This window comes from Lissotriton vulgaris, unplaced genomic scaffold, assembly GCF_964263255.1.
Source record: "Lissotriton vulgaris unplaced genomic scaffold, aLisVul1.2 SCAFFOLD_1333, whole genome shotgun sequence".
Taxonomy (NCBI): domain Eukaryota; kingdom Metazoa; phylum Chordata; class Amphibia; order Caudata; family Salamandridae; genus Lissotriton; species Lissotriton vulgaris.
The window spans coordinates 571,449-585,019 of record NW_028250620.1 but is presented as its reverse complement, the minus strand read 5'-3'; the positions used below and the strand labels follow the sequence as shown (position 1 = coordinate 585,019).

Sequence of the window (13,571 nt, the reverse complement as noted above, 5' to 3'; positions counted from 1 at the left end):
TTCACTGTACAGGAGGCCATTCTCCCAGAACACGCGGCCTGTCGCCGGGGTTCGTCCAGGGAAGGGCAAGTGGCTTGCTCCAGGCAGAACTCCTCTCGAGAGGGGCCCCCCTCGTGACGCCACTGCGCCAACTCGGGCAGATCATCCAACTCAGGGATCTATGCGGGCTCGGGATGCGAAGTCTCGTCGTCGGAGATGGGCTCTCCTCCTGGGGAGAGGCCGGTGGGCTCAGTTCTGCCAGGCCCCCGGCGCAGACGGACTGGACTTTGGCGCAACTTCAGTACTAAATAGGGCTGGGCTTCAGTGTCACTGCCCACGTGACCCCCTCAGGCCAATGGGGATGGAGACTGCAGCTGTTCGCCAGGGACCGGGGCGCTGGCGGGAGAACAAACAGGTAAGCGTTATCAGAGCGCGCTGAAAGCAGCGCAGTTTAAATATCCAGGCAAAGTGATTAAAAACAGATCGTACTGCGAAGCATCGCAATCATGCGCGCAGCAACAAAGAGAGCGCAAGAGAGAGAGAGCGAGCTCAAGAGAGAGAGCGAGCTCAAGAGAGAGAGCGAGCTCAAGAGAGAGCGAGCTCAAGAGAGCGAGAGAGCACGCGCGAGCGCGCGCAAGAGGGAGAGAGGACTCGCAAGAGAGGGAGAGAGGACTCGCAAGAGAGGGAGAGAGGACTCGCAAGAGAGGGAGAGAGGACTCGCAAGAGAGGGAGAGAGGACTCGCAAGAGAGGGAGAGAGGACTCGCAAGAGAGGGAGAGAGGACTCGCAAGAGAGGGAGAGAGGACTCGCAAGAGAGGGAGAGAGGACTCGCAAGAGAGGGAGAGAGGGAGAGAGGACTCGCACGAGAGGGAGAGAGGACTCGCACGAGAGAGGACTTGCACGAGAGGGGGAGAGGACTCGCACGAGAGGGAGAGAGGACTCGCACGAGAGGGAGAGAGGACTCGCACGAGAGGGAGAGAGGACTCGCACGAGAGGGAGAGAGGACTCGCACGAGAGGGAGAGAGGACTCGCACGAGAGGGAGAGAGGACTCGCACGAGAGGGAGAGAGGACTCGCACGAGAGGGGGAGAGAGGACTCGCACGAGAGGGGGAGAGAGGACTCGCACGAGAGGGGGAGAGAGGACTCGCACGAGAGGGGGAGAGAGGACTCGCACGAGAGGGGGAGAGAGGACTCGCACGAGAGGGGGAGAGAGGACTCGCACGAGAGGGGGAGAGAGGACTCGCACGAGAGGGGGAGAGAGGACTCGCACGAGAGGGGGAGAGAGGACTCGCACGAGAGGGGGAGAGAGGACTCGCACGAGAGGGGGAGAGAGGACTCGCACGAGAGGGGGAGAGAGGACTCGCACGAGAGGGGGAGAGAGGACTCGCACGAGAGGGGGAGAGAGGACTCGCACGAGAGGGGGAGAGAGGACTCGCACGAGAGGGGGAGAGAGGACACGCACGAGAGAGGACTCGCACGAGAGGGGGAGAGGACTCGCACGAGAGGGAGAGAGGACTCGCACGAGAGGGAGAGAGGACTCGCACGAGAGGGAGAGAGGACTCGCACGAGAGGGAGAGAGGACTCGCACGAGAGGGAGAGAGGACTCGCACGAGAGGGAGAGAGGACTCGCACGAGAGGGAGAGAGAGAACGCGCACGAGAGGACTCGCACGAGAGGGAGAGAGAACGCGCAAGAGAGCACGCGCAAGAGAGCGAAAGAGAACGTGCATGAGAGAGAACGCGCAAGAGAGAGAGAACGCGCAAGAGAGAGAGAACGCGCAAGAGAGAGAGAACGCGCAAGAGAGCGCACGCGCAAAAGAGAGCGTGCAAAAAAGAGCACGCAAGAGCACGCGCGAGAGCGCGCGCAAGAGAGAGAGTGCGCAAGCAAGAGCGAACAACATTCTAATAGTCAGTGGGTGAGAAGTCAGAGAAGCAAGTGCGGATGTGGCTCAATATGCTCTCCCTTAAGAGCAGACGAAATAAAGGTATTAACTAAAATATATAAATAATTGTTTATATTATCTTCACTGAAAAAACAAGTCACAGGGACTTTGGAGTTAGGATATAGAACTTAAAAAGAAAAAACCCTTAGAAGTTCACTTAAAAAAAAACACAAAAGTTACAGTAAAATATATAGAATACAACGTTAAAACGTCTGCAATCTGTCATTTACCCATTACCGAGTTTTTCAACATTCATTATTAAAACTGTGGCCAAATCTAGGGATATTGAATACAATTATAGTAAAACAAGATGCTTTGCCCAAATCGACATCTCGAAGTAAAAGCCAAGTGAAACGGTCAATTATTATAACATGGCTTTCTAGCAACTCTCCTAAAATCCTAGATGCAGAGACAACAAGCATTTGCAATGCAACAGGTCTCGCATTTGCGAGATTTTGAGCTAATGGCATTGTAAATGACAATGCCTTTTATTTATGCGTTTAAAAACCTGCAGGCTGTGCGTAAACAAGCACTTTGTACTTATAGTCCTTGCTTATGAGAAGCAAAGCTGGCAGTCTTTTACTGACAGCCTTGCTTCTCGTAAGCAAGGACTACGAGTACAAAGTGTGTGTTAATGCACATCTTGCAGGTTTTCAAAACAGATGCTTGTTTTCCTGGTTATGTTTTGTTAAAAAGTACCCGTCTATACTCTGTGGGGCGGGACACTCAAACCCTCTGGCGGGTGCAGCCAGTTTACGAAGGGCGTTGGTTTTATGTACAAAAGAGGGGCGTACGTACCCCTGTACCTCGATGTAAGCAAGTTACCGGTGGGGTCATCAGAGGCTAGGGATGAGGGGTGCTGTCCCGTCTATCCTGCGTGCAAGAACTTAAAATGGCCATCAGCCACCGTGTGGGGTTCACGTAGGTACCTCATGTATAAACAAATCCATGGATTGTTTACATCAGTCGGCGGTGGGTGCAATGTGCACATCACCAATATGGACCGGAAGGTGCAGGTAACCAGATGTTGTGGGGAGGGAGACTGCACATTCATTGATAGGTTGGTGAGGTTCTTAGCACAACCTGGGCCTTGTCTTACTCAGCCCTCTTTTCCAGATGCAACATGGGGGCTGCCACTGAAAGGGTTGGCTAATCTGTATTCTGTAGGAGATGGGCGCACCACGAATCAATAGCAAAATACTGAATGTTATCCACCCTTTGAGTATACTGCCTAAATCTACCCTCTCGCCGTCATGTCTTATCTACCCGGAAGCATATAATCTACTCTTGTGAGCAAGTCTGATTGTACCCCAGAATACTGAGTAACCCTCGGTCACCGTCTTGAATCCATGCCCTGGGCACAGTGCCCTAATCCATTGTCACAGTAGAGACCCACTCTCAGGACGCCGAATCCTCTCCAGAGCAGAGAATCCACCTTGGGTCACATGCGTGAATTCAATCCGTATGCGCACGCCTGAACCCACCCTAAAAACATGGTATCCACTCCCAGGCCATCTATGCCTTGAACCCGAGAAAACAGATGCCATCTCCAGATTAATGCACCCGCTAGTTGCAGACCGCAAGCCACCACAGGCACAGCTCAGAGGCACCCCCGCACATACTCCACCTCCTCGAAGGAGCCTTGAATCCAACCCCACAGTGCAGACTCCGCCCCTTAGCATGACCCACCTGTCGGGCGTAGGTCTGGATCTGCTCCCAGTTCTGGGATCATCCCCACCTGCAGTCCGCAGGCCCGAAAACACCCGCTCCCAGCTCAGGCATGTTGAGACGGGAATTCCAGGCTTCCGCCATCCTTGTTCCTTCTCATGTTTGGATTGTTTTGATTTTCCTATGTAATGAGCAAACCGTGCACCAAGAAAGTCTGTGTGTCTCACAGCCATCGGACACTGAAGGTGTTCTATAGCACTGACGCCCCTCAGGAGATCCTCTGAGCCTCTATCAATGCAGAAACAGAAAGCACAGTAACAATACAACCGAGAGACTCGTGCGTCACAGGACATGCACTCGGAGGTCACCAGAAGGCATCTACTTTGGGATGTTTCCAATGACGCCCTGCGCTCTCCCAGGCCCTTCACAGCCAGATTCTAGGCATTCCATTGCACCTGTTTTTAGAAAGCACTCCGTTGCAGGCGAGGAAGCGCATTATCTAACTATGTGGGGGTGTTTCCTAATGGACGCCTAGACTCAGTGTAGGGGGAAGCGCCCATGAGTGAACTTGCTACAATGGCTGCTGCTGTTATCTCGCGTGTCTGCCGCTTGTTCATATATGTGTCGCGCTTTCACCTCAAGTGAAAGCGCGATGCATATATAAATACGCTTGTCTGGAGGAGACGCTGGGTACGAGCGTGCGTGAGTGAAATCTCCAGTCTGGGTGAGAAGGGCCCATATCCGACAGGGTGGACACAAACCCAGCTTCCACAGAAGCAACGACAATAGATCTCGCAGAGGCGAAGCAGCACATGCGCTGCATTCACAGGCGAGACCTAAAAAGGGGTAAGTGGCAAGTAGGATTATGCAAAATTTGATATTTTAAATGATGGGAAACATTGCCAACACTCTTTTCCCTTGACAGAGCCAGGCTGAGCGGAGTTGTTAATTTAAAGTGCATTCACAGAAGGGAGTTTTAGTTTCTGTGCAATATGCTCAAACAGTTTTCTAATGTGCCATTTAGAGATTGTAAAATAAAACTGATAATGTGCCCAAGCATTGTAGTACCCATACATGTCTCCCCTTAAATTAAGCCAGAAGGGCCTGTAGCTGAAATGCACCCTACTCACTAGGCCTCATCTGCTTCTTTGACTTCTATGGCCAATACTCTTTTCTCCACAGTCCTGAGAAATTTTACCAGCGTGCAGTTCAGTCTCAATTCAGCAGGGTTGAAAGACACAACAAATGACTCTCTATATGATATCTCTCTCTTGATGAAGTCTTTGCGTAGGAGTTTCCAGCGTACATCCAAGGCAGCTTTGCAAAGACACAGCAAGTGCATAATGTCCTCTGGTGATTGTCAGCAAAGCCTGAAAAGTTTCACACCTTCCTTTCTTCTCCAAGGCGGATAATATTTTGATACAGGCAGTATGCCCAGTCTGTTCTCAACTCTTCATCTGTGTAATTACTGTAAGCCTTGAGGGGATACCTTTGTATAATTGGAGTGTAAGCCACCCATGGCTCCTGCTTGCCAGCAACTGCTTATCTTCCAAAAGAGACAGTGCGTTGGTGTTTAGTTTATTTGTTTCAGCTCACTACATCTCAGGTTTAGGACCCAAGCGGATGGGAGGCTGGTGATTGATCATTGTAGGAAAGCACTCATAGTTGAACTATCCCTCCCCTGTATTTCCAGCCAGAGGTAGTAGTCCAGAGAGCCCTCCTTTGTGAGTTTGAGGCTTAGGCAGCACTTCAAAAATGCTGCCTGCCTGCACAATTTGTGTTTTACTAGGCTGAACTCCAACCTAATTTGTGCATCGGACGTATGAGCCAGAATAGAAATAGAATTTATGCTTGGAAGATTCATGTAATTAATCTGAATGCTGCTAGCTAGATTTGCAAGTTTCAATAGTAGAATTTCATATAATATGTGTTTGCCAAACTGTTGTCTATAAGGAAAAATAATGTATGCTCCTTGTTTAAAAACATTGATATAAGACCAGCTGAGGAACGTACCGGAAATTGTTTTAGAATTAGAAAAGATAGCACACTTAGTTGTGCATTTAAAGGGAAGACACCATTTTAATTGGGTACTGGATTTCCCTTTTGGATAGATTCTTCGTTGCACAAATGTTATGACCTATTAGGCGTCTTGCACATCTTGGTATATCAGCACCTTATTATATTGGTAAAGAAGGCTACACAGGATTGAAGGAAGGTTGTAATTGAGGTGGACAATGATTTCAACAACATGACCAATGCTGCTAAAGCGGGAATGTTTATTTATGTATCCTTATAATTGTTAGAAGACTAAGAAAAGTATATGGATTAGTTCTATGTAAACTACAGTTGAAGTTGGAACACAAACAGAAGCTTATACTTGGAGATGTATGCATTAAATTTTATCGTTTAAAGCTAGATTTGAAAGCTTTTAATTGCAATTTTTTTTATCCTGTGGAATATCTTTTATTCTATATGTGAGGATTCATATTTTTATTGTAATAATTGATTAATACAATAAACTATATTACTACTATTTATGGGCCAGCAGGTGGAAAATGGACTTGAAATTTTTCAAAACTGTTTTCCAGCACAGTGCTGTCTCAGCCCCTCCAAGCCTTACTCCCATTAACCAGTTTGGGGGGGGGGGGGACTTTGGCTTGTGACACCTGCAAAACTGAACAAAGCGAAGAGCCCTTCATTTTCCTGTGCAGAGAACCTAGAACAACTGCATGTGCTTTGCCTTTCCTTTTGATTTCTTCAATTTGGGCTGCAAACATTTCATTGGGATGAAATAGTACTCCAAGGCATTTGTACGCATTGGCTGATTCCACCTGGTCACTTCCCAGTTGCCAATTTTGGTTGTTCAATTAGTTTCCTTGGAATTTTAGGGTTAGAGTCTCTTAAGTCTACACCCAAACCATTTCTATTGGAGTATTCAGAGGTTGCATCCAGGAGATATTGCAGCCCCACTTTTGTTCCATAAATCAGAACCAGGTATTCTGCATACAGCAGATTTGATAGTGAAATTCCTCCCAATTGTGGAGCAGGACTGTTGACTTTCTTTAATAAGGGAGGAAAATCGGAAAGGAACAAACTTAAAGAAGAGTCGGCACCAAAACAGAGCCCTGTTTCAATTGTTGGTATAATCCTGGACAGTCTGGAGCCACCCACCAGTTAATCCTGTATGCAGCATTTGTAGTGCCCTTAAAAACCACCTGGCACATTCCGAGCCGAGAGTTTTGACCATACTTTGCTGCGGTTTACCCTGTCAAATGTGGATTAATAATAATCTACAAAACAGAGGTCAGGCTGTTCATAGGACGTTGCGAAGTTACTCAGTAATAATTAAAGTAGTGAAAGGGCCATGATGTTTTTTATTGACCAGGTTTGTTCGGTGAAACCAACCTGGTTCCCACTGAATAATGTGATTTTCCTTAGCCCCAGTCAGTAGCTCCACCAGAATGGTTCCCCAAAATACATTGCTTCATTGTCTTTAAGTGCCACAAGGTGGTAGTTCTTGGGCTTCTGTTGAGTCGACGCTGCCTTTAAATATTGGCGAGATCACTGAGCCATTCCAAGAGGTGGGGACTCTGCCGCTGTCTAAGACAAAATTGAAGATCACAGGGACATTATAGTTAGGTTCAGATTTTACACACAAAACCATAGCTATCTCAAGGAACTTTAACTCATGCCCTAAGGTCATTATAACACTCCCCTGCCTTGCACAGGTTTCTCATCATTAATTTCACTCCGCAAATGTTATAGTGATATTATCAAAGATATCACCTGCACACAGGGTTATTCTCCAATGCAAAACCGATATTGTTTAATATGTCGACACACCTATGATGGATTAGAAGCACATGTTTTGTAAACCAGTACACCGATCAGCTGGACACCGGCTGCAGAAAATTGGGTAGAAAAGAAATATGGTATCTACCAGTCATTATGTAAACTGTAAAACAAACTAACACCCCTATTGGATGATATCATCAGTGATGTAATATGGGAAGACGTATGTCACATGGAATTCAGTTGTCATTCTATTAGTGATACATATGTTCTAATGCTTTACATGTATTGTTATAGAGTTTTTTTGTAACAGAAGTCATATGCAGTTCATGGTGGGGGCTCAAGTTATAGTTAGCTCTGCTAACCATAACTGGTGAATTTGAGGGATTTTTTTTTTTGGTCAAAACGTTAATTTTGTCACAGGCAAATTCACCTAACTAGAACGTTACTTTAACCTTTGTTTTTTTACAGTGGATTTGTAAGTTGTTTTTTTTAATTAAAAAAAGAAATGCAAGAACACTTTTTTAAAATCACTCCTAACTATAACGTTACTTTAACCTTTTTTCCAGTGACACACACATATATGTATACACACACACTGTGACATTTCTTACACGAGACACTTCTCTCCAAAAATGAAGTGCTTCTGATCAGCAGTATGAAAAAGACCAAGTGCACAACATATAGTGAGTCTCAACCAAGCGGGCCTAGCTCCGTATGGAAACGTGGGCGAGCATTCTAAAGCTTATATGAAAAAAGTATGTGTTTAGGTACAGGACAACAGTATAAACAATGCACAAATGTCTTCCAGCAAAGGGATTGTGTTGCTTAAAACCTCCTGTACACAATATATTTGCAGTACAAACGGGTGGCCTAATTGTAGAGAATGCAAGGTACAACACGACTGTACAGAACCAACAGCCTTACAATCAAAATTGTAATCTCATGTGGGCATCTGACAGTATTTATTTATATGGCAACATTTTATACAGTATTGGCTCAAGAGGTCTGGTCCTAGCTATACAATGCTCAAAAACACAGTTTACAAAAAGCTCGAATGTATAAGAGCACATAACCAACAAAATGCAGAACAGAAGTTTCTGTACAATTTATATAATGTTCAACTGCTAACATTTGGGAGAACTAAACCGAACATATAAACACAATGGAGTATCTCAATATAATCACCAAGAGACGAGTTACTTTTCATCAATTGTTAAACTTATTTAGGTCTGCAAACCTAGAATTTAGCGAACATTTAAAGAACTACAGCACAAAGAACCCACAATGGCAAATTCATACTACATTGTGATCAGTATCTGCAAATAAGAGGGACAAGGTGAGAGATTTTTCATAGAGTGAAAGACACTCTGGTGGGGAAGAACAAAGGACTCAAGCAAGCCTAGGAGTTAAGAAGGCTCACAAATTAGCACTAAAGTCAGTTGACAGGACTACCTGCAGAATCCTGGACCAGTCAAAATAGACAGAAAAAAAGAGCCAAATGAAATATATAAACATCATTTTTAAAAGTGTTAAAGAAGGTTGTGCTCACCAGAAACAGTCACCACTGTCTCACCTGTAACTGCAGCAGTCAATTTTATGGTCAGTCCATCGTAGGGTGACCACTTCCCTCAATGTCACTATGGACAATGATTCCAGTGTAGGACATTGTGTGACAGTTGCGTGCATTATGAGTGTTGCAGTTTTGCTGCTTCACCTAACATGAGTAATGAGACTAACATCTGAAAACAAGGATTTGTAGATGGAAAATTCAAGTCTGGAGACTGTGTCCAAAGACCTGGAGTGAAGAGATCATCCTAGCCCAAGTCTACCTCTGGCAGGGGGATGGTAGTAAAGTGTAGGTAAATATGTGCAAAGTTCAAATTTGAATCTCCAGCAGTCCACCGGTCTCACGGTGAAGAGTGCAGAAGGCTCTGGAAAAGGGTGGTGCAAGACTCCTTGGGATAGCACGCCACTTCCAATCATTGCAAAATCATAAACAGCCCAGGCAGTAGCAGCAGCACCAAAGGCTTAGTCCTAGGAAGATGACAGGGGAAAAGTGGCATGGGAAGTCAATCTCCATGCTCTGGTTGCACGTACAAGTTTAGAAAATGTCCAGCAAAGCCAGACAGTTTGGCTAACGCTACTTCCAATGAGTGCATGCCCACAAAAATTGACGGTCCAAACAATCAGGCTCTGGGAGGCCTGGGAAATAGCAGAGACATAATAACAAAGAAAGGAGATGTCTGGTCAAATCAGTCTGTGTGCTGTACTAGAAACTAAAGACAAGGTGGGACTGTATAGCAACCAAGTTACGCGACCCTCAGGTTCGTTGCTATACAGTCCCACCTTGTCTTTAGTTTCTAGTACAGCACACAGACTGATTTGACCAGACATCTCATTTCTTGGTTATTATATTTGAGTTGGAGTGTTGAGATGTCGGGGGTCGGTAAACTAACCCCTTTAGACCCTCTTTATCTCCTTTTTTCTAGAAATAGCAGAGACTCCAGGTGTATGGTTTTCAGGAACTTTCGTGTACACACGGGTAACTATATTGTCCTATTATGTTACTTAGACAATAAAACACTGAATCCACCCATCATTGGCTTGTGTTAGTACTCATCCCTGTTCTATGTGAATGCTAGCTTTCCCCATCTACCTCATGATCATGAGCCCCATGCTGGGTCCAACCTATACACAACCTCATTGCGTGGTGCTAATGCACCACACAAAGAGAACAGAAATGAATCAAATTTGTAAAGCCAGTGGTGAGAGCACCAAATGGTTACTGCTGATACATGTCTCCACATCATGGCACAATCCCAGCTATTCATGTGCCATCAGTTAATATACTGGACCAGAGGATGGCAAGGCAGATGGAACCAACTATGTTCCCGTTCGCTAACAATGTTAAGGCGCATGTGCCTGGTATAGGACAACAACCCTCTCATGAATGAGCACTATTAGAGGACACAAGTTTAATGCGGGATAAAGGACTGACAGTTGCAGCTCACTTAGGGAAAGCAAGATGGAGACTAAAATCAAGTTTCTACCGTGAAAAAGCTGACATGCTCATTATGTTCTAAAATGGGCAGTATCTGAGCAGTCAGTATAAAGTGTCTAAAAAACGGAGAGTTAAGTGTGGAGGTAAAGAAGCCTGCAGGCACAATCATTTTAACAGAGAGTGCAACTATCCTTATTTAAACATTTTTCCTGTGCAAGCACTCTAGACTTTAGTTGTCGCAGGGTAATAGTCACACCAGGGTTCACGGAGAAAAAGAACATAAAGTAGGACATTTCTACATTTGGTGGTAGTTAGGATGGCCGGCAGTCGGGATCAAAAAGACAATGTATTCGCGGGTGTATGAATACTCTCATATTCTACCAGTGTGCTCTATAAATATTCATGCAGGTGACATGGAGTTCAAACCTTACCCTCGTTACTGAGCCTACCCACAAATAATTAGGATCCTCGTATCAAACCCACAGCTTTAAACACAACAGATCTTTATGTAAATCTCCTCAAAACCTTTGACAATATACAAATCATCTCTACTGGTTTTATCGAGGTTTAATAAATAAAGGCCCTCCACAAAAAAAGCATTTAAATCACTTTGGGCCTCGCTAGGAGTGGCCTCAATTGCAATAGGTCTGGCAACAGTGATTAGGCCCCAGCGACACTGATATTTCGACAAATCTATTTAATTTTACACACCGATTTTATCTGCAGAAAGACATAGATTTAGAGTCCCCAAGTAATTCCTCATTTCTAAGGGGATTATCAGGATCCAATTTGCTATTCCCGGACATTCGACCCCCTTCCCCCCAGTTACTGATAACTGTGGCATGGGTAACTGAGGGTGAGAAAATCAAGGCTGTTTTCCAGGTCACTCATAATGAAGAGCAAGCCAGTGCATATTTTTAAACGAGGAAATGTAGGCCCACTAATACCATAATGACCATAGCTACATTTTAATTGATTTGGACAGCTCATACCGGACAGCGGATTCTTCGGCTAGGTTTGGTTGTCGCAAAGAGATCTTGGTCAATAAGGGGCCAGTGGTGGACAAAAAGTAAGAGGTGCGGGACTTGGATTCATAGGGGTGCAAGTGCCTGTTCAGCTCTCTGCTGAACTAAATGATTTCCTGGATAAAAAAACCTAGACCAGGCCTGGCTAACAACTCGAAGAACAAGTTCACTGTGTTGTTGAAACCGACTAAAAATGAGAAATACGTGGGAGTTAAATCTGTGAAATTTGAGACAAGAGATGTGCATCATTCTACTAATAAGACGGAGTGGCATAACAGGATTTAAACTGATGTACTACTAATTCTTTAGGGTATTTCAATAGGTCTTGTGTTGCTGGAGATAATCAAATCTGGCGTAATTTATTAGAACTGCCTTTTGTTATTCTGATCAAGAGATTAAATATGGACTATTAACAACAGGACCCGGAGTTTTAAAGAAAAGGCACTCGATACAGGGGATAAATGCCGAGTATCGGCAAAGCAATAGCCTTCATCTAAGATCCTATTCACCCAATCCTTCCCCTCTAAAAAAAAAAAATCCCCATTTCTCGCCTTCTAACATAGCCCTCATCTCCCATGTCTATTCTTCCTCCCGCATTGGTACTCGAGAAATCCCCGTTCCACTTTATTTTTGCTACGGTCTTCTACTTAACATTGTTTCTTTCCTGATGCTTGTCCCGTTTTCCTATCCAAATCGTTCCGCAACCCGATGTCTTGTGGGGTGCTCGCTCATCTTCCTCGTTGTATAAATTCCTAAATTCTTGAACCCTTCAAAGACCGGCTGGAATTTTCCAAACGTACAACTTACCTCTTATCGCCCGATAGTAAATCTTTAAAAATCAGATTGCCAGTGCTATCCTCTTCACTCTAAACTAATACAAAACTGGGGGCGGGGAGAGCCAATCGGAAAGGAAGTTTACACAGACTGACAGGCGAAGAAACACTTACGGGACGGCTTGGGTCGATGTACTACTCCGCAAGATCTGCGATTGGTTAATACAGAAAATAACCCACCCCGGAAATAGCCTACGTCCATCTAGGAAGTAGTTGCTCCCGCTGCCCCGGAAGTGCTAGGCTCCTATCGCTCCGGAAGAAGAGGTTACCTTAAGCCCCAAATATAGTAGCTGGTTGCAGCGCTTGAAGTCTTATTTTAAGCTATGTGCTGTTGTCTATTTAAGTGCACGCTGCTATGTCTGGAGATGATACAGATAGATTTCTCTACTAGGGGAGGAGATGTGTCCAGAACTGCCAACATTGGAACGGAGGAACCAGATTCGATTCTTGGCGTCGGCTCAACAACGTGTGATTATGGGCAAATCACATGGCTTAAAAGAATGCGTCTTTGGTTAAACATAATTAGTGACAATGTTTATATACCTCCAATACCTTCCGGTCGAGTTCGTGCTATTTAAAGCTATTTAAAGCTGCAAATAACAAAATACTGACTCAGAACTAGAGTTGCAGTGATATACGGCATCGTAGGACCCCGGCAGTTGTCTCCCAGTATCTGGTTAGCTGCGTCACGTAGTTCTGATAAAGTGTCTGAATACCAAGTTAGCTCCATTTACTTCCAGCTAAAGTGCTAAATGAGAACCACACAGTTCCATAGTTGGCTCTCAGAAGTAACAGAAATAGACACTTTTCTGCTACAGTGACCAACGTGTTTTTACTTAGCTTAAGAAGTCACATTAGTTGTTCATTTTGTGTGCTTGTGGAGTAGATGAGCGCGTTTTTCGGGTTTTCTTCTGACATCGCTTCTCCTATTAAATTAGGTCCATAGTTTCTTTAAAATATATAGATTTGACGTGACAAGTTTTTCCCAGGGCAACTACCTTACTCAGTTTTACTTTAACATGAGTATAATTTCATCATACTTACGTGTTTACGCTTTGCTAATGGTATTGTATAGCCAAGCAAATGGCTTTAACATAAAAGGTGAGACCTATTGCATTTTAATGCTTGTTAATGTGGGTCATCTGTGTGAATCTATAACAGACCGTTTTCAGATAAATGTTACGTTTGTTTAATCATTTAGATTAAAACAGGGCCTCACAAAGATTGTTTGCAGTAATATTAGTGAGCTGCAGCTGTGTTACAATACTGAAAACACACATCCCTATCCTTAAATATTAGATGCAAACACATTTAGAATTTGGACAAGTAT

At 44.7% G+C, this 13,571-nt stretch overlaps 1 protein-coding gene across 1 annotated transcript in view; it reads right to left on the bottom strand.

Moving 5' to 3' along the window:
- The window catches only part of LOC147663180 (uncharacterized), a 58,774-nt gene extending 46,445 nt beyond the window's left edge, over window positions 1-12,329 (bottom strand). The window contains exon 1 of the mRNA XM_086950613.1: window positions 12,216-12,329. The gene's annotated coding sequence lies outside the window, so the exon portion shown is untranslated. The remainder of the gene's footprint in view (window positions 1-12,215) is intronic.
- Between the last annotated feature and the right edge of the window lie 1,242 nt (window positions 12,330-13,571).